This window comes from Pleurodeles waltl, chromosome 6 (assembly GCF_031143425.1).
Source record: "Pleurodeles waltl isolate 20211129_DDA chromosome 6, aPleWal1.hap1.20221129, whole genome shotgun sequence".
NCBI classification, from domain to species: Eukaryota; Metazoa; Chordata; class Amphibia; order Caudata; family Salamandridae; genus Pleurodeles; species Pleurodeles waltl.
The window spans coordinates 296219226-296238422 of record NC_090445.1 but is presented as its reverse complement, the minus strand read 5'-3'; positions in this window follow the sequence as shown (position 1 = coordinate 296238422).

Here is a 19197-nt window from a genome sequence, read left to right as displayed (position 1 = left end):
AGTCTTTACGCCAGCATAGTTTCTTACAGGTCCAGTAGTGCCTGATTTCAGTGGCTCAGAGACCCAGTACTTATACACAAAGGTGCCACTGATTTGGGGAATGACTTTAAAGAATCACTTTGAAGTTCACAGGTCCCCATTTCAGCCCAGCCCTGGCCTGAGCTCTCAGTGGGGGGTGACCAGCTCCTAGTGTTATCTTTGGCTACTGCCCTTTGAAGTGTAAGTGTGAGGCCTTCCCAATCTCCACTCCAGGAAGACACATCAGTACGCAGATGAATGTGTATCCTGTGTTGTGGGTGTCTGAAGGGAATACACATATGTAGCTGTCACCCAAACCAGGCAAGATGTGTATTGGAGGCAGGCTATAGGCACACAGTGCAGTGAGAGCAGAGAAATGCCCACTTTCTAAAAGTGCCATTTCTAAAATAGTAATAATAAGTCCAACTTTACCAGTAAAGAAGATTTATCATTAACATTCCAATAATATGAAACATGATACAGCTACTTATTTTCGATCAGGGATTACAGTTTAGGATTATATTAAGGATTTCCCAATGCTGACCTTTGAAAGGGGCAGGCCTCACAGTAATAAAAAATTACTTTGAGAGTTTTTCTTTATAAGGACATGTACAAGATAAAAGTACATACCTTGCCTTTTAATTACATTGCACCCAGCCTTATGAATTACATAGGTCCTACCTTAGGAGTGCCTTATATGTGAGAAAAGGGTTTTTTAAAGCTTGTCAAGAATTTTTAAATGCCAACTCAAAGTAGCAGTGAAACTGCACACACAGGCTCTGCAGTGGTAAACCTGAGACATATATATTGGGCTACTTATGTCGGTGGTGCCATCAGTGCTGCAGACCCACTGAAAGCATTCAAAATCTGGTGTACGACTATCCTTAGGATGCCAGGTCTAACAGATGATTTTACACACAATAGGAGGTGAGTACAACATTCTTCTGCCTGATTTATCCAGGCATCAGAACCTGGAATTTAGGACCACAAAGCTCCTCACAACAATGTTCCTTTTCTTGACAAGTGTAGTGTTAAATGTTTTTTCAGCCTTCATCAGAGGATTGTTGGATGGGGTCATGACCCATGGCTGCAACCCATATCCTTGGTCACCTAAAAACACTAAAAGACAACAGAAATTAATTTGCACACTATTACTTAAGACATAATTGACCATGTGTGTAATAATTGCTGGAAAACTCATACACATTTCTTTCACTTTAGATATGTGTTAGATACTGTTGACCATTGCTTTACACATGTATCTTCACATTCTATGCATCATTACACATATTGTCCATGCCCTGAGACATAGCACACTTCTATATGCTCACGGTCATGTTTAGGCAGTAGATTTCTATGATATGTGCTTTGGAACATTCTTAACAGCCCTATGTTATTTGCAATCATATGTGAAAAGTTAAAAACTTTTGATGAGAATCTCTGGCAAATATTCAGCCCTACATAGGTTGTAACAGTCACAACTTGTTTGACAGTCACTCATACATTTGTCCTTTTGTCATCAATGATGTTCTTTTATTTAGCTTGGCTATTTGCAAGGTACATGTAGTGAATTTCCAATATGTGACATACATAGTTATAACATTTTTGTCAGATAACAGCAAATGTGTTTTGTGTGACAAGGTGTTGTTCTGAACTTAGATTAACACATATGTATGGCAATGTAGTCTGCTTTTATATGGGTAAAACTGATGTGGATAACTTTATACTACAGACCCATATAATGCATTTTCAGACTTCACATGTATGTATATGAATTTACCTTGTAGGTGATTCAACATATATACATTGAATATAACATCATTGATGTGGCAAGAGAGTGTTGTGTTTTTAGGATCCTGAGTACACTGTGATACCTTACCCTGGTTGAATGTATTTACTGGTGTGTGGCATGCTTGACAGCATATTTATTCACTGTGCCAGTTTTTCATTGATGGACCAAATTGGTCATCTAACCCATTGATGAAGTATGTATATGTGGGTTAGACTGTTAGAATGTCTGAGAAATATGTGTGTTTGTACTTTTAGTATCACTATTGTACCTAGATTATCCATTTACACATGAATTGAGGCTATAATTACAGTGCGTGCAATACATTTTACAACTACTTTTTTCCGTTAGTGATGCTGAATCTTTGGTCAACATACACATTTATAGCCATGTTTGACACATTTTCTTAGGAACACATGATTTGTTTAACACCCATTATTTTATTGGACCTTCGTGAATTACCAAGACTATTTTTCTATTTTAATATCTTTATTCGGCTATGAGCCATAAAAGATAATACAATACAGTAACAATGATAAACCATATAGATAAATATCAATATAAACCTCCTAAAAACAATACAATAAAATCTTTGAACAATGAATTAATCAAATTGTAAGTTAACAAACATATGTCCATTTGATTTCCATTCAAATGAGCATTGTTCAATAGTTGCCTAGATCTGAATCTAGTGTACTAAATTCATTACACATAAGGGTGTTTAAGATCTAAGAATTGGAAATACAGATAATATACTAAGTAAAATCTAAAGTGAATGATGTTCGGCATAACTATAACAACCTTCGATAAATTTCAGTCTAAGTTGCAAGATGCTGGCACTGGATCAGCAGTTCAAATCTTTCTCAGCCGATGTTAACAACCACGATTGTTTGTCGATTTTCTAGATCTGGTGTCAGCATAGGTACATCATGTCACTTGTCAATCTCCAGAACTAAGCAATATAATAACAACGTCCTTTTAATTATATTTGATCAATTGACCAATTGAGCAGCATTGAGACAACGCACAAAATACAAAGAATCCAAATTGAATTATGTAGTGTGAAGTGCTACGACCAAATCCCATCAATTAAAATATAAATTCAATATGCTCAGCTCTTATTGTGTGCAGTTCTGTGCCTTCAATACACTTTGTAACAAATGAAGGGCTAGTCATAACTTAATGTTACCAATAAAGTTACGTAACCTGAACTAATCTAAAAACGTAATGCCGCTTTATCTCTAATATATGCAGCTGGTAATAAAAAGCGGCTTATTTCAAATACTATATAAGAAGTAGTATTGAACCTTAGGATTCTTATTGTTTCCTTATACTTCCTTGTTCCTAGATTGTTACAGATTGGATGGGTCCATTTCCTTCTAGGCTTCTCATAAACTTTACAGAACAATAACTCAATAGATGTGATGCTCCACATGTGGCATAAGCTGCAAATTGAATCATCTCTATTATACCTCAGCGGGTCTCATTTTACTGTAAACGCCTTCATTTGCAGGATTTCATACCAAAATTTCATCTAGAGTATTTTTGCACGCCTTGGATTAATTACATCTAGCCACTCTTCAAAACTAGGATTTGATTTGATATTTAGGAACTGAGTGGTTAATCTTCCCAATCCCGCATTTCGATGGACGCTACAAAGAAGATACTCCCAATACACTCCTTTCAGGAGAACCTTTGAGTACGCAGTAAAGGTATGAGGTTCCTTCAAGAAGGATTTGAGCCCAAGTTTAAAAAAAACAGGGCCTCGAATGACAAAGCCAGGGGAAGGATACAAATCTATCCAAGTCAACTAGCTCAATTAGTGCTTCTCTGTAATGGACCAGATCTTGTATTGTCCAGAGCCTGCACCGGTACCGCAAGGGTCTTAAAGTTGCCAAGTAGTCGATTTGCTTTATATTCAGATCTAGGAACATTGGGATCAGGGGTGTTGAGGCAGGTAACCCTAACATACTTCTCATTAAGGTGTTTCCTTGTGACGCTAATTGTTTCAACTTGCCTGATCCTTATAGCTCTGCCATTTCTGGAGCAGCAGCTTGCGCTTTATATCTATAAACCTCAAGCACTAGGAAACTACTTTTACCCTCAAGTTTCGGTATTTATTACTGATTGCTGTAGAATTATGCACAAAGGATGCTTTAGCTTTACCTGCATGGGGTTCCCACAATAACTTAGAATCCAGCATTATCCCTTGGTAATTGAAATGTTTTACACATTCGAATGTTTGCCCTTGGATCAAAATATTCCTCTTAAGCAGTCTATGAGGTCTAACAGTTAGGTATTTTGTTTTAGTTACTTTCATTTCTAGCCCCTTTACTGTGCAATACGTATTACTTTTCTCTCATAGGGAACTGTGCCCCATAGGTTTTTGGGACATTAAGATAGTATCATCTGCAAAGAGAAGGTCGAGGACAAAACCCCCACTTAAACGTTGGAAATCATGGGCACTCTGTTGAAGATAATTGAATACATTATTAATGCAGAGAGAGAATAGGGTTGGTGCGAGTACACACCTTTGTCTCACTCCCCTATTGATGGGGTTGGGATCTGTTAATTCCCCGGTTAGACCTCACCTAACCTCTGCATAGTTGTTTTTATGTAGCTTAATTATCTGGGCTAAAAGATATTCTGGTATACCATGTTTCCTTTTCAAGGCCCATAAGTTGCCCCTCGGAACCAGATCAAAGGCAGCGTGTAAATCCACAAATGCAATATGAAGATGACTTTTTTACAGTTTGAAGTATTTTCACATAAAACATAGGAGCCTGAAGACCTGATAGATTGCACTAGTTCTCAGCATAATGTCTTCTTGGCAAGATGTTAAAATGTTGTCCTCCTTCATTCAATGAGCAATTCTATTTAGTAGCTGTTTGGCATCGATTTTTTTGTAATAACAATCAATCAAACTGATGGGCCTATAGTTTCCAGGCTCTTGCCTAAATCCTTTTTGTGAATCAGAATAATGTTCATCCCTTTCCACGTCTCAGGGACTGGGCCTCCCCTTGCTATATTTTTGTTAATTAGGTTTATGTATGGGGCCCATGTATCAATACTATATCAGAATAGATCCCCTGGGATCTTATTCAGACCTGGGGCTTTACCTAATTTGATGGGTTGTAGAACTGCCACTGTTTCATCTAGGCTAAAACAAATATTCTCTGATAAAGCCAATGTAAGTTGCTTCCTGGCAGGAGGGCAATGTTGAGGGTACTCCGATGGTTCGGAGTAAAGTTCAGTAAAATAGCTGGCCCATGTACCAGGATTTATGTGGTACTCGTTGTTAGATATCCTCTCTTTGCTCCCATAGGCAACTATCCTCCAAAAGGTTGCTGTATCTTTATGCATAGCTGAAGCAAAAAGGTCAGCCCAATTTTGATCCTCCAAGTTTTTCTCTGCCTTGGCCAAGATTGTCCTATAACTAGCCCTTGCTTGTTGTATTCCTATCAGGGTTTTCAACTTTAGGGCTTGAAATAATAGTTGTTCCCTTCTTTGCCTTCTATCGTATACCTGGGATTGGACTGCCTGGGACGGTTTCCTCCCTGATCCAACTTTTGTTGTGTTATTTTAGTAAAATAAGGCCTCAAGGCTATAATCAAGGATTGATGTATGTCAAGTAGTGATATTTAAGTGGGTTTTCTATGGACGTATGGGTTCAACAAGTCAACAAATAGATTGTATATATTTGCCATGACCCCCAAATTACTCAGTACTGAGGGCCACTTTACTGACCTGCGGTTATTACTGACAGAGGGTTTATATTCTATCCTGTCCCTCCCATGGCAACTTAAATCTAGATGCCACCTCCACAGTTCTGAAATTAATGGGAACTGATCTCTTTCTCTTCTATTGTCCATTTTAAATGTTGTTATTCTACTTGAGACATTTAGGCATATTTTCACCCATAGGACCAATTCCCCAGATGATCTCCCACTTGATACCAGGGTGGCATTCACAAAGTAGGTTTTATAACCCAGCTTATGCTGTGGTTCCATTAACCAAGTCTCCTGGAAAAGGTAGAGCTGAAATTGATCAACATTCTCATACCAATCTGGGTCATTTAACTTACTCCTTAGGCCTGCCACATTCCATGAGATCATGGAAACAATATCCCTATCTATTGGACACTCGGATCTTGTTGCCGGTCCATGGGATACAACAGGACCATTGTTGCCTGGTATTAACCACTCATTCCTCCCCGGCATTAAATTTTGATGGTTATTCTCACCTGGGATTTTGTCTATTATTACAGATACAATCCCCATCTTCCCTACCTTGGTAGTTAAATTTAAGCACATTAGTTAGATAAACTATGTGTTCCTTGGAATTCCTCAAGTTTCTCTCAAAGTGTTGCATATGTACAGAACTATTTACCCTCCCATTAAGGGGTAGATCATATGATTTTACCGTCAACCATGCTCCTGTCTCAGACGGCCAAGCCTTAGAACAGCCCTCCCAAGAGATTTTGATAACTTCCTTGTAATATTCATCCACCTGGAAACCCATACATTCCTGTGACCAGCTATTGCAATCATTTTCCTATCCTCTATGTCCATGTGATGTATACCTGGGATTACACTGCTTGGAATTTTTATTAAGTTGTGCAAGGGGTGGTTGGGGGGGTTAAGCATCTACCTAGTGAGTGCAAGGGTGTGATTGAGTTTCTTTTTCTATGTGCCTCTCCATTGATTGCCATTCCCTTTTTATCCTTTGCATGATTCACCAAAGTTTCTACCAGGCACCCTAATTATTGAACCTCTTGTGTTAGGTTACCAATAATCTCATATAAATCTGCTTTATCCCTCATTTTACATTTCAAGCAGTTATCCTGATCTTGGTATAATTATACTGTTCCCTCCTTAGGCAAATGTATTGCAGGGCCATCGTGACGATGGATAACTCTACAATTTTTATCAGACACATTGTTTGAACCGACTTCCTCCAAGACACCATGGCGGTCATTCTGACCCTGGCGGTCAAAGACCGCCAGGGCGGAGGACCGCGGGAGCACCGCCGACAGGCCGGCGGTGCTCCAATGGGGATTCCGACCGCGGCGGTAAAGCCGCGGTCGGACCGGCACCACTGGCGGGCTCCCGCCAGTGTACCGCCGCCCCATTGAATCCTCCAAGGCGGCGCAGCTTGCTGCGCCGCCGAGGGGATTCCGACCCCCCCTACCGCCATCCAGATCCCGGCGGTCCGACCGCCGGGATCCGGGTGGCGGTAGGGGGGGTCGCGGGGCCCCTGGGGGCCCCTGCAGTGCCCATGCCACTGGCATGGGCATTGCAGGGGCCCCCGTAAGAGGGCCCCTAAATGTATTTCACTGTCTGCTGCGCAGACAGTGAAATACGCGACGGGTGCAACTGCACCCGTCGCACAGCTTCCACTCCGCCGGCTCGATTCCGAGCCGGCTTCATCGTGGAAGCCTCTTTCCCGCTGGGCTGGCGGGCGGTCTGAAGGCGACCGCCCGCCAGCCCAGCGGGAAAGTCAGAATTACCGCCGCGGTCTTTCGACCGCGGAACGGTAACCTGACGGCGGGACTTTGGCGGGCGGCCTCCGCCGCCCGCCAAGGTCAGAATGAGGGCCCATATCTATTGGAACAAATTAGGTCACTCCCTTGTACTGCATCCTTTTCTTCAATACTTCAGATTTGTATTGGGAGCTGGCATAGGGCCTGTGCAGATTTATCATTTTCTCTTTCCGTAATGATTATATCAGGGCTTTGGTTCACTGGTTGTCAAACAACATTCCCCCTCCCATCAGTGGCTTATGCCCTTTGTGAGTTTATCTTTATTGTATACAAGGACGTGATCTTTTTATTGAGTGCTTCCTGTGACTTAGACTTATCACACAACAATGTTTCAACCTCTTCTATTAGCTCGTCAGTCTCGGAAATGGTACAGTTATCCCCTACATTCCCTAATTTCTTAGGAGTCTTCTCCTTGCCCATCAAAAGCTCAAACGATTTCCGTTTCCCCATGGTCCGATTATTTTAATTAGCTTTGGTCCCAACCTGTTCAGCCCCTATTGATATTTCCTTTACTCATGGGGAGAGCTTCTCTTTGTGAGAAACTGGGGCTGATTGCAGAGGCCCCCTAACTTTTTGCCCCCATTTTCCACTTTATGCTGGTGTTTTCCTGACTCTGATGGTGCCCTGGGTACTGCTAACCAGTCCCAGGGCCTGTGCTCTGTGTAAAATGGATATGCAAATTAGGCTAATTATAATTGGCTAAGTTAACCTACCTATAAGTCCCTAGTATATGGTAGGGCATGTAGGTTTAGGGACCACAGCATAGGTGGTGCACACCTAGGTGCATTCCTGAGGTGCCCAGTGTCATTTTAAAAGCAAGCCTGCCTTGCTGGCTGCTTTTAAATTAAAGTTATATGCAAATTCGACTTTGGAATTAAAGGTACTTCCAAAGTCTTAAACTACCTTATTTTTACATATAAGTCACCCCTAAGGTGTGCCCTATGTGCCCCTAGGGCTGGGTGCCATGTAACTATAAGCAGGGACTTTATAAAAATAGATTTATAAGCCCTGGTGAGGTAAAAACAGCCAAATTCGTTTTTCCCTCATTGAAGTAAATGGCCTTCATAGGCTAGAATGGGCAGACTTTATTTTAAATTTTAAAGTCTCCTTAAATGTTACATACCAAGAATTTGGTATCAAATTGATTGTTATAATAAATCCCACAACTTCCAGTTGTTGGATTTAATATAACTAGTGCAGGTAAAAAGTTTAGACTTTACCTAAAAAGTTGCCAATTTCAGCTCTGCATTGTTTTTGCTGCTGTGCTCTGATTGGCCAGCCTGCAGCAGCTTCTGCCAGGCTACTTTAATGAGGTGTGAAGTGGCCTGACTTCACACAAAGGAATGTGCTTGGGGGAGAGAATCTCCCCTCAGCAGATGGTGAGGCAGGAAGGGGGAGGGCTGCCAAACTGGTCTTCAAAGGCAGAGAAGGACATCTGGAGCACCCAGCAACACCCCCACATCCTGCAACCCCAGACAGCTAGGTGCCCCCTTGATTAGATTAGGAGAGGGCAGGAGAGGGGTGTGTTTATGATTTTTAGCCACACCAGTGGGTGGGCTCAGCCAGATCTCTCCTCCAAAAATCAGATTCATCCATTTTGGATTTTTAGAGACTGTTGCCTTCTGGGATGGATTTTTGCCACACTTCCCAGGAAGTGGTCATCACAGGGGGACGACCCTGTCCCTGATTGGAGAACCAGGGCCCCCCTGCTTTTCACCCAGGAGCAAGGATAAAACTGGCAGACCTGCACCCACGCCTCAGATCCCCACCAAATTTCAAGAAGAAAGAACTACAAGGAGAAGAAGGACTGCCCTGCTGGACCCCTGGCCTGCACCTGGACCCTGCACTCAGAAAGACTGCACCAGCTGCACACTTGGGCTTCACCACAAGAAGGACTTTGCCTGGCTTCCACTGGTTCAAGGAGGGACTCCCTGTTTGCTACAGGTGAAAAATTGCTATCCAGAGTCCCCTGCACCAACTCCTGAAAAAGTGACCAGCTGACCACTGTCCAGTGGCCAAAAAGGAGTTTGCGCCAGGTGCATTCTGGGAGTTGAAGTCCGCACTTCCCAAGGACCATCACAGAACTTCTGGACCCCTGGGGTGAGCTGTGGACCCCAAAAGAACCTTAAAAGAACATCTGGGTGAAGCCCCAGAAGTTTGGAAAAGATTGGAGAATTTTTGAAAAAAAGCTCCATAAAGTGACCGACCCGATGCGGAAATTCTAGCCGGCTTGCCTCAACCGCGACCCGGCCTGACTTCGTGGTTCGTCCCGGTAAAGAAAAACATCCAAAAAAGAGACTAAGTCCGAACGTAAAAAGTTGACCGGGACCTTCCAGCCATCGTATCCGAGAAGGGCTCCACGGACGTCGGATCAAGATCCAGGTTTACCCCGGTCGAAGGATTTTCATCTCGAAAAAACGACTAAGTCCGAAGGTAAAAATCACCACCGAGGAAACCGACTTCGCGTATCCGGACAAGGGCTCCAGGAGGTCGGATCCAATTGGCAGGTTCGTCCCGGGGAAGAAAAACATCAAAAAAGAGACTAAGTCAGAAGGTAACTTTTTAACCGAGGCCTCCCGCGACTTGTAGCCGAGCAGGGCTCCATCGCGGTCGGCCTGAAAGTTTGACTTTGCCCCGGTCCTGGTGCAACCAGATGACCCGATTGGCGCTTTTTGTTTCTAAGCGCTAGAAAATAATAATACTTTAAAAATTCATATCTCCGGTTCCCCTGAACCGATTTTAATCGTTTTTGTCATTTTAAAGATAAAAATATAAGCTATTTTTATAAATTGGTTTTGGATTTTTAAACTGTTTCCTGTGTTTTATTTAATTACTGTTTTGTGATATTTGAATGCTTTACACTTTGTCTCCTAAGTTAAGCCTTGACGCTCGATGCCAAGCTACCAAGGGTAGAGCTGGGATTAATTTACTGAGACCTAACTGTACTTATGTGGAGGTTTGTGGCTTGTTGCTAGGTGTAGGTACCTACCTGCCCTACCAATAACCCATTTTCCAACACTCTTTATTTACAAGTTCCGTTGATATCTTCCTCAAGAACGGTAATTAAGATCACCTAATGGGCCTTCGCACAATTACACAATGAATCTAATATGCTGGGCACTCTATCGGCCGCTTACCCAAATAAGCCTCTAAATGCCTTGTTTGTACTAGCAAAGTCCGCAATGACCTGCAGGAGGTTTTAAAGAGGGGAATCACGCCCACCCTCCTTTGGGTGTGACAGGTGTAGACCGGTCCCCCTTGGCCCAGGCTTTGCCTCTCGAGATGGGCCCAAATGTCAGGCGTGTCCTGCGCTGCACGAGAAGAGTCAGCGCTATAAGCACAATGATGCACCTTCTCCCTGGCACAGGTGGAATCAATGCAGGAGTGAGAAACAGCAGTGCAAACTGAGACAGGTAGTCCCACCAGGGATGCAGTCTCAGGCAAGGAGGCAGGCATGATAACCCTGGGACAGATGATCCCACCAAGGTAAATGAATCACCCCTCAAGATGGCCCCAAATCATCAGGCAGGTCCTCCACTGAGACTAGATACACAACTGAACATACACACATTTCACTCTTAGCTAATATGTACTATTTCTACTCATATTGAGTTCACTTGTGAACCACATGATTATTGTGGTGATTTCGCAACCAGTACAGAAATGTATTTCTCACACAGTATGAGATGACACAATACTTCTCACAGTTGATTTTTCCCTACTTCCATTGCAGGATTGGTGAGTAAATGACACAATGGAACATTATTGTCTACATGTTGGAGTCCATTATTCCCCACTATGCACGTATGAAACAAGATGCATTCATAAACACAGAGATGGCTAGTATATCAACATGAGAACGTCTTAGTTGATACTCAGTATATTTGTGGTTCCTTTGCCAATGAGGAGGCCATTCCCATATTTTCCATTCTGCAAGCACTCATTGATGATAATGTGGTGGAAAATGAAGGCATAATGTGCACTCCCAGAATATTTAGCCAGCACATTTATAAACATTCCCTGATGATCCGCTATGGCCTGGACACTAATGGAGCATGTGCACTTCTGTTTTTCATACCGGTGGGATGTTGCAGCAAGGAGTACCACTTGCACATGTGTGCAATCAATTGTACCAAGAACATGTGGAAATCCAGTTATGGTGTAGGATCCTTGCTTGGTAGACAGTTGTTGTTGTGGGGTTTTGGGTACTGAGTTGTTGAAAGAACCTGATGCCAATGGGGTTAAGCAGGTCCATAGCGAAAGACCCCTGATGTATTCAACAAGTAAAAATATCATTATTTATGTTTAGACATATTTTCTTGTGATTCTCAAAGAATATTCCAATTGAAATTCTGTATCAGCTGTGAGCTTCCAAGCTTAGTTATGGTAATGATGTGAATTCCATTTTCTCAGATGAAAATATACAATTATGTCACTTCATTAGAGGAAAAATCTGAAATGTCAAATGCAAGTCCTAAGTATTTTGTTTGTAACATTACAGCAACTCTTTCCTCTCTATATAAGCAAAGTTCAGGATATTCCCTTTGTGAGAAAATACCTTTTCTGATTGGTCACCCTATTTTGGTACTGACGTTTATTACTGGTTTTCAAGCTCTACACACTATGGGGGTCATTCCGACCCTGGCGGTCAAAGACCGCCAGGGCCGCGAATGATCGAAGCACCGCCAACTGGCTGGCGGTGCTTCCTTGCCCATTCTGACCGTGGTGGTAAAGCCGCGGTCAGAAAACCGGGGCCGGCGGTTTCCCGCCGGTTTTCCCCCGGCTGGGCGAATCCGCCATGGCGGCGCTGCAAGCAGCGCCGCCATGGGGAATCTGACCCCCTTACCGCCAGCCTGTTTCTGGCGGTTGTCACCGCCAGGAAGAGGCTGGCGGTAACGGGTGTCTAGGGGCCCCTGGGGGCCCCTGCACTGCCCATGCCACTGGCATGGGCAGTGCAGGGGTCCCCTAACAGGGCCCCAGTCTGCTTTTTACTGTCTGCCTAGCAGACAGTGAAAAGCGCGACGGGTGCAACTGCACCCGTCGCACACCTGCAACACCGCCGGCTCCATTCGGAGCCCGCTTCAGTGTTGCAGGCCGCCTTCCCGCTGGGCCGGCGGGCGCTAACAATGTTAGCGCCCGCCGGCCCAGCGGGAAGGTCGGAATGGCTGCAGCGGTCTTTTGACCGCGGAACGGCCAAATGGCGGTTCCCGCCAGGCGGGCGGCAATCGCCGCCCGCCGGGGTCAGAATGACGGCCTATGTGCTTTGACCCTAAAACATGTAAAATGTGCTAATCCCTGATTGTCTTATTTAACTTATAGGACCAAAAACTGTGGTTCAGAAAATATACCTGGCATAGAAAGTTAAAATGTCTTCTATAGAATGCAGTACTTATTATGTCATCTGCTAGTGTGACAAATGAAAACATGTCTTAAGGCCTATCCTGTGTTCTCTGCGAGCTAAAGTGTAAAGTTGGTAGTGCTACTTGTTAAACTAACCCCTTTTTAACAGGTAAAATTCTCCCTTATTATATGTTAGCAAGTGATCTCTATATAAGCTTTGTAGCCCACAAGGTAGGGTGCACAGTATTTACAAGTTTGGCATGTAAAAGTAAATTAATGTCTCCATATTGCGACTGTGACAAGGCCCTAGAAGATATTTTCACTGCTGTTGGACTAGCTGTGCTATGTGGAAAATCAGAGCACAGATTAAAATACTAATGTTGTATCCCAGAAATGGTACCAACTATTAAAATAGGTAAAGCACTATTGTAATTGTTAATAAAATTCCACTTTGATTGTAAAGTTGGATTTTTAATAAATATGAAGGTAAAATACCTTTTAGAAAGTCACACTTTACCAGATTGAACTGTGTCAGAAGACTAATTAGCACTAGACCCTGCTAACTCTCAGCCTATGCTTAACCCAGGAATCGATGTGAAACAGGTGTGAAATTCCTCCCAGCAGCACACAATAGGCTGCCCTGAATGGGAAGACTAGACTCCTCTGAGCTCAATAGCATACTTGTGGTGGGGGCTGTGCTCCTTCTGTTGATACCACAGTGTCAAATCCTGCGTGACAGTTCTATCTGAAGCACCTGTAAATGTTTCACACCCTTTAAAGGGAGGAAACAGGATGCCAGGAGACCTTTTGTGCATATCTTGTCTGGGTGTTGATAGACCCTGGGTTTTGTCCTACCAGGCATCTGTTTCTAGGTTTGTGGTAGGTACAATGCCTTCTTTAAAATGGATTTCAATGTTAGATGTGGTAGGAAACTCGAAGCAAGATAGCATGTTCCCAATCACAACCTCAGCCCCAGAGCCTAATTTTAGTGTGCGGAAGACATTCACCTTCTTGGATTTGCCCTGACACATTGCTTTTTGGGCCTGTTTGCAGTCAAGCGAAACAAGAGATTACAAAAGTACGTAGGTCAGGCGCTGTAAACCTTCACTCCATTGATCAGTGTAGAACAAGGAGTGGGTTTGTTCACCATCCACAGACTAGCAAACACTACAAACCTGGACTCTCACCAAACCTTCTTCAGAACACTGGTAGACTTGCAGAAGGATACCATGAGGACTGCACCTGCTGCGCTTGGCTTCTCTGATCTGTGGGAAGGACCTGAGGAGGTTGGACCCTCTTTCTACTTAAAATTGAAGGACAGAAAATGATCCAAGGATCCGAAGGGTGATCCTATGGGTGGCTCCGGTACACAGAAAAGCTGTAAAGAACATTTCTATGAAGAATTCCAGATGACTAAAGGCAACTGGACTTGAACTGTATTTTGCTCTTGCTCTCTGCTTGACACACTCAAGAATTTCTATGTGGTTCCCCCTGAAGTCCAAGGGGCCTTGGAAGTGTATTTGTTTGGGTGTTTGGGCTCCAAAAGAAGTTTGGGAACGTTTGAATGTCTTTTGCACTAGTGTTTCATGGGAATCAACAGCAAAAAGTTTCCAATCTACCCAGGATCCATAACACTTGGCTTCAAATCAAGCCTAGGTTATGTTCTACCACAACGAGTGACTACATTTAAGGCTTTGTGTTTTTGGCAATATTTTTTCTTAAACCTTTAAAAATTCATATCTCTTGTTCCCCTTGTTGCATTGTTGCCATTTATTGTCCTTTTGCTTATTATATTTGTCTCTGTTTTTGGATGTTGCAGTGCTATGTTTTGAACTTTTAACTGTTGTAGTATTTAAACGTATACACATTTTGTTAAAGCAAGCCTGTCTGTTCTGTGCCACTCCTTTTGGGGTGACAGCTTAGATTTAAATTACAGAAACATTTACTGGACCTAACAAGAACAGTGACCATAATAATTGTGGTGGACTACCATCCATACAATCTAATAATCTACTTTCTCAGAATGGGTAGTAGATCTCCCCATGAACAATGGGGTAAAAGTTCCCAGGGGAACTCTAACTGCTTTTACAACAATTCCTGTTTATCCTGCTGTAAATAATCACACAGTAGATCCAAGATGGGGAAACCTTTCTCACATTTTGCACAGCCTGTGTTGCCACCTAGAAATGCATCCAGGATATTGAGCATTAACCTTTTCTGTGGTCATTCAAACCAGTTCTGGGGGTAGCTTTCCTCCCACTAGGTTTGGTGCCAGTCTTACTATGGGGACAAAGGTTGAGCCTTGCCAGGCCACATCTAACATTTATTTGTGACACGGCAGGCCCCTTTGGAGTTAGTTTTCTAGGCCAGCCCCAACTGGTCTTCCTGCCAAGGGTAGAACACATTACTACTTCAAGGAATGGTTCCCGCTCAGGGAGCGGTTTTCACACCTCACTAAGTTCAAGCACCTGATTGAGAGTTACTGGAGAGCTAATGTAAATTAACATTTTAGGAGTTTCAATAAAGGAAAATGTGACCTTCTAAAAGTTACTTTTCATAGAAATTGAAATTCACCATTGAATTGGACATTTAATACATTTTAACAGAGAAGTTAAAATAATATCAGGTGGTCCCAAGCATGAGATACAGAATAAAAATTAGAACTCATACTCTGTATTTCTGTATAGGACAGCAGGCCTGTCGCACTGAAAATATCTTTGGGGCCTTGTTACTGGAGGAACATGGTGATATTACGTTTGTACTAAAAGGCCCATGTAAGTGTGAATTTTTAATATTTAAAAAGGAGGTCTTTGCATGTCAAAAAGGGCCATTTTGAGCATTGCAGGTTTTCACTTCAGAGTTAAGCTACAACAGTAGGCCTGGAAAATGGTTTGTAGGCCCACAGTGTGACTAGCACAATAGCACAACAACCCACAGATGGCATTTACCATCCAGGGCCTGAGGGCATTTTCTTCATCATATATTAGAGACGTATAGGCAAGATAATAATGTAGATCAGAGTTAGTCAATTTAACTATGTTTCGAGGACGATCACAGAAATTTAACTCATGGTTAGCAGGGGCTAATATGACAGAGTTCTAAAGGCAGCAAAGAAGATAGGGCACAAATTGGGGGCATGACTCAGAAGATGGTCCACTATTCACTATTATTATTAAGCATGGCAAACCAGGAACTGGAATGAGGCTTTAAGTTGCAGATGAGGTAAGCAAAACCGCTTTTAAATGTGTGTTTCATTGCATGCTTGTGGGTGAATGTGTTTGTGTGAGGGTAATAATCTGTCTATGTGTTAGCCTTTGTGTTTGTTGTGAGCCTGAGTGTGAGTGAAGGTGAATGAATGAAAATCAGTGACAGGTAGTAATTGAAATGAGTAAAACTGAGTGTCAGTAAGTAAGAGTGAGTCAGGAGTGAATGAAGGTAAGAGCAACTGCAAGTGAGTGATAGTGGGTGAGTGAGAATGAGGGAGTATTAGTGTGACCGAGTTTGAGTAAGTGAGGATAAATAAGATTCAAGTGTGTGTGAGAAAGAATGAGGAATGAGAGTAAGGGTGAATGGAAGTAAGCATTTGGAAAAGTATGACGAGTGAGTGCAAGAGTAAATATGAGTGATAGATTAAGAATGAATGAGTCAAAATGAGTAAGGAAGTGAAAATAAGAGTACATGCAAGTGAGTGTGAGTGACAGTAACAATGAGTGAGAGTTTGAGCAAATATGGCACTTTTGGAAAAATTGAGTAAAGTCTTGGAGAGGGTAATGTTTGATTGGATTGGCACTCCATGAAAGGAGCTAAATATTTAGCCTACGTCCTTTTAGCAAGTTTATGTGAAAATTGTGCTTTAAAATGGAGTGTTTTACTCCATTTTTTAATGTTCTCGGTGGAGAAACTCACCAAGAGCCCAGAGAACAGGTCTCAATCACTCATTTCACTCACTCACTAAATGCCAGGACATTTATAAAGGCCTACCATTTTCAAAGAACATGTCAGCACCCTAATTTAGGTAATATCTCAAATAGACATTTGGTTGTGAGGTGTTGTATTATCATGGAGGTATTATGGAAATTCAACAATGTCAATTATTCTTTTGTCATCAGGATAAATGCATGTGACATCACTTTCTGGGAAGATGTGGGGATCATAGATAATATGATGTGACTTCCTATGAAGTCATTAGGGATAAAGGATTTGTGATGTAACTTCCACTACCCCAGGCATTTTGGGTAATTAACACCCATGGTGGCCTTTTGCCCTCAATTGCAGATGAGTATCTTTTGCTCTGTATAGTGTTATTAATCTGCTGTTCTTGTGTTTCAACAATAAAGTATAACAAAACATGATGGGTGGAATGCTTGAATTATTTTCAGACACTGGTAAATCCCAGTTCATAGTCATTAGGATGAAACTAGTTCTGGGCTGCTTATGTTCCAGTTCAGGAAGGACCAGCCAGGCCTGACTGAAGTGACATAATGTGCAAAGTAATGACTGGGATGCAGCACAAGTAATTACCAGTAGCTGAGATTAATTTAATCATTCCATCTATCGCCTTTTGAATGCTTTTCGAATTTATATAACTAGGTCATTGTACACCTGCCTTGGGCAGAAAAGCCTTTTTATCGCAGAGGGGACTGCCAAAGAAATTGGCTCTCACCAAAGACCCAATCTAGATGTTGTGATACTTGCCATTGTCTGGGGCAATAGCCATTGCATTCAGGTATAAGAGTTCTACATTTCATCTCTTGTTATGTCAAATTACCAAGCTATTCCTAATTAGCATTACACTATTCAAATAGCTGTTGACCTTTGCAGTGGACTCCTAGTGGACGGAGAGAACTATGACCCTGATTTCAGTGCTCACAAAGCAGAGCTTTTGTTTGGGCTCAAGTAACCAATTGTAGAGCATTGCACCATAACCACAAAATGCACCACTGCCCTGAGGTGTTATGCAGGTAGCCCTGGGCACAGAGTGTGGCCTGTGTTGATAGCAGAGGTACACCCTGTGACAGAATCTACTGTTTGTGACCACTTGACAGGTAGTCATGAAGGTTCTGTGCTAAGCCCACCAGTCTGATAACCCAATATGTACATCTTTAGGTCAACTTTCTGTACTCAAGTCATTGGATGCCCTAGGACACAACATGCACCACACCCCTATACAACCCAACTCTATGCACAGTGCCTGAAGCTTTGCAGAGTGGACATCAGCCACAAGTTGTGACATGTGGTCCTGCTTGTTACCTTGGAGTTCAAAGCCAATGCACATGCTCTTAAACAAGCACTTTGGACCTGAGCCTCATATGTGGCTTATGAACATGTTATATACTCAGCTCACCATGCTTTTAGCAACTGATTCTACTACATCATTTTCTATTTTTTCTTTACTTTATTGTTACAGAAATATGGTGCCTGGCACAAGGTACAGATCAATGTGTGGACTACTCCGCACCCCTTTTCTTTGTGACACGCTCTTTCTTGTTGTTCTCGAATAGCTAGTTATTTTGTCCTCTTAGCCACAAACCCCCCAGTGACCAGCATTTCTCTCTATGGCCCTATGTGCTCAGAAAATATCTGCACATCCATATGCTGTATGTAACACCTTTAAAGGCCTTTAAAGGCGGCTAAACTGATATTTCAAGTCACTATAGCCAATAATACCCCAGGAGTGCAGGCTAGTCCATGAATACCAAAACTTAAGGAGAGAATATTCACTCTTTACTAATCTGTAGTTTTTACTTTCAAAATGGATTCCAGACAGGTGTGAGAGGCCTGAAACCATGAACTAATGTGGAACCAACAAACCAACAATCCAAATATACATAAAATTAAACCTTTAATGTCACCTCTAATCTTTACAGTAATACAGAAACTCAAATAGCACCAAATGGGTGTACAATAGGACCGGGCAGAAATATAATTCCGCTCACAGATGTGATGGAATTTGGTAACTGGGCGGTATGCGAGTAATGTGGAGTTCCTGCCAAATTTAACCAATCGGAGCATGGCAGAATTATTCTACCATTCGAGCATTTAGATGTTCACGTGAACAATGCAAGACTCTGTAATGCGCTCTTGCGAGCGTGAGTGAGATTTGCCAGCCACTAATGATTTACGGTCATCAAGGAGCTTTCTGCCACCATTTTGTGATGCCTGTGATCGCAAGCAGCCACATCTAAATGAACTTAAAAAAATACTTTTTCAAGTGAATAGTTTACTTGAACAAATAGTTTAGGTTGTTTTTTTAGTATGAAAAAAATTATTTTTGTTACTTCATCTTCCTGTCCAGTAGCATTCTCCCAATGCACCTGGTCACTTTTTATTTGGATTTCGAGGTGAAAGGATCACTCTCTTTGTCTGCAATTCTTGCTGCATATATACTGTTGTATTTTAAGGACTTTGGTGGTCATTTCAAGGCTGGTGATCTTTAGATCGCCAGCCTCAGAGTGGGGGTCTCCCTGTCGCGGACCTGGCAGTGAAGACTGCAGCATTATGAGATAGG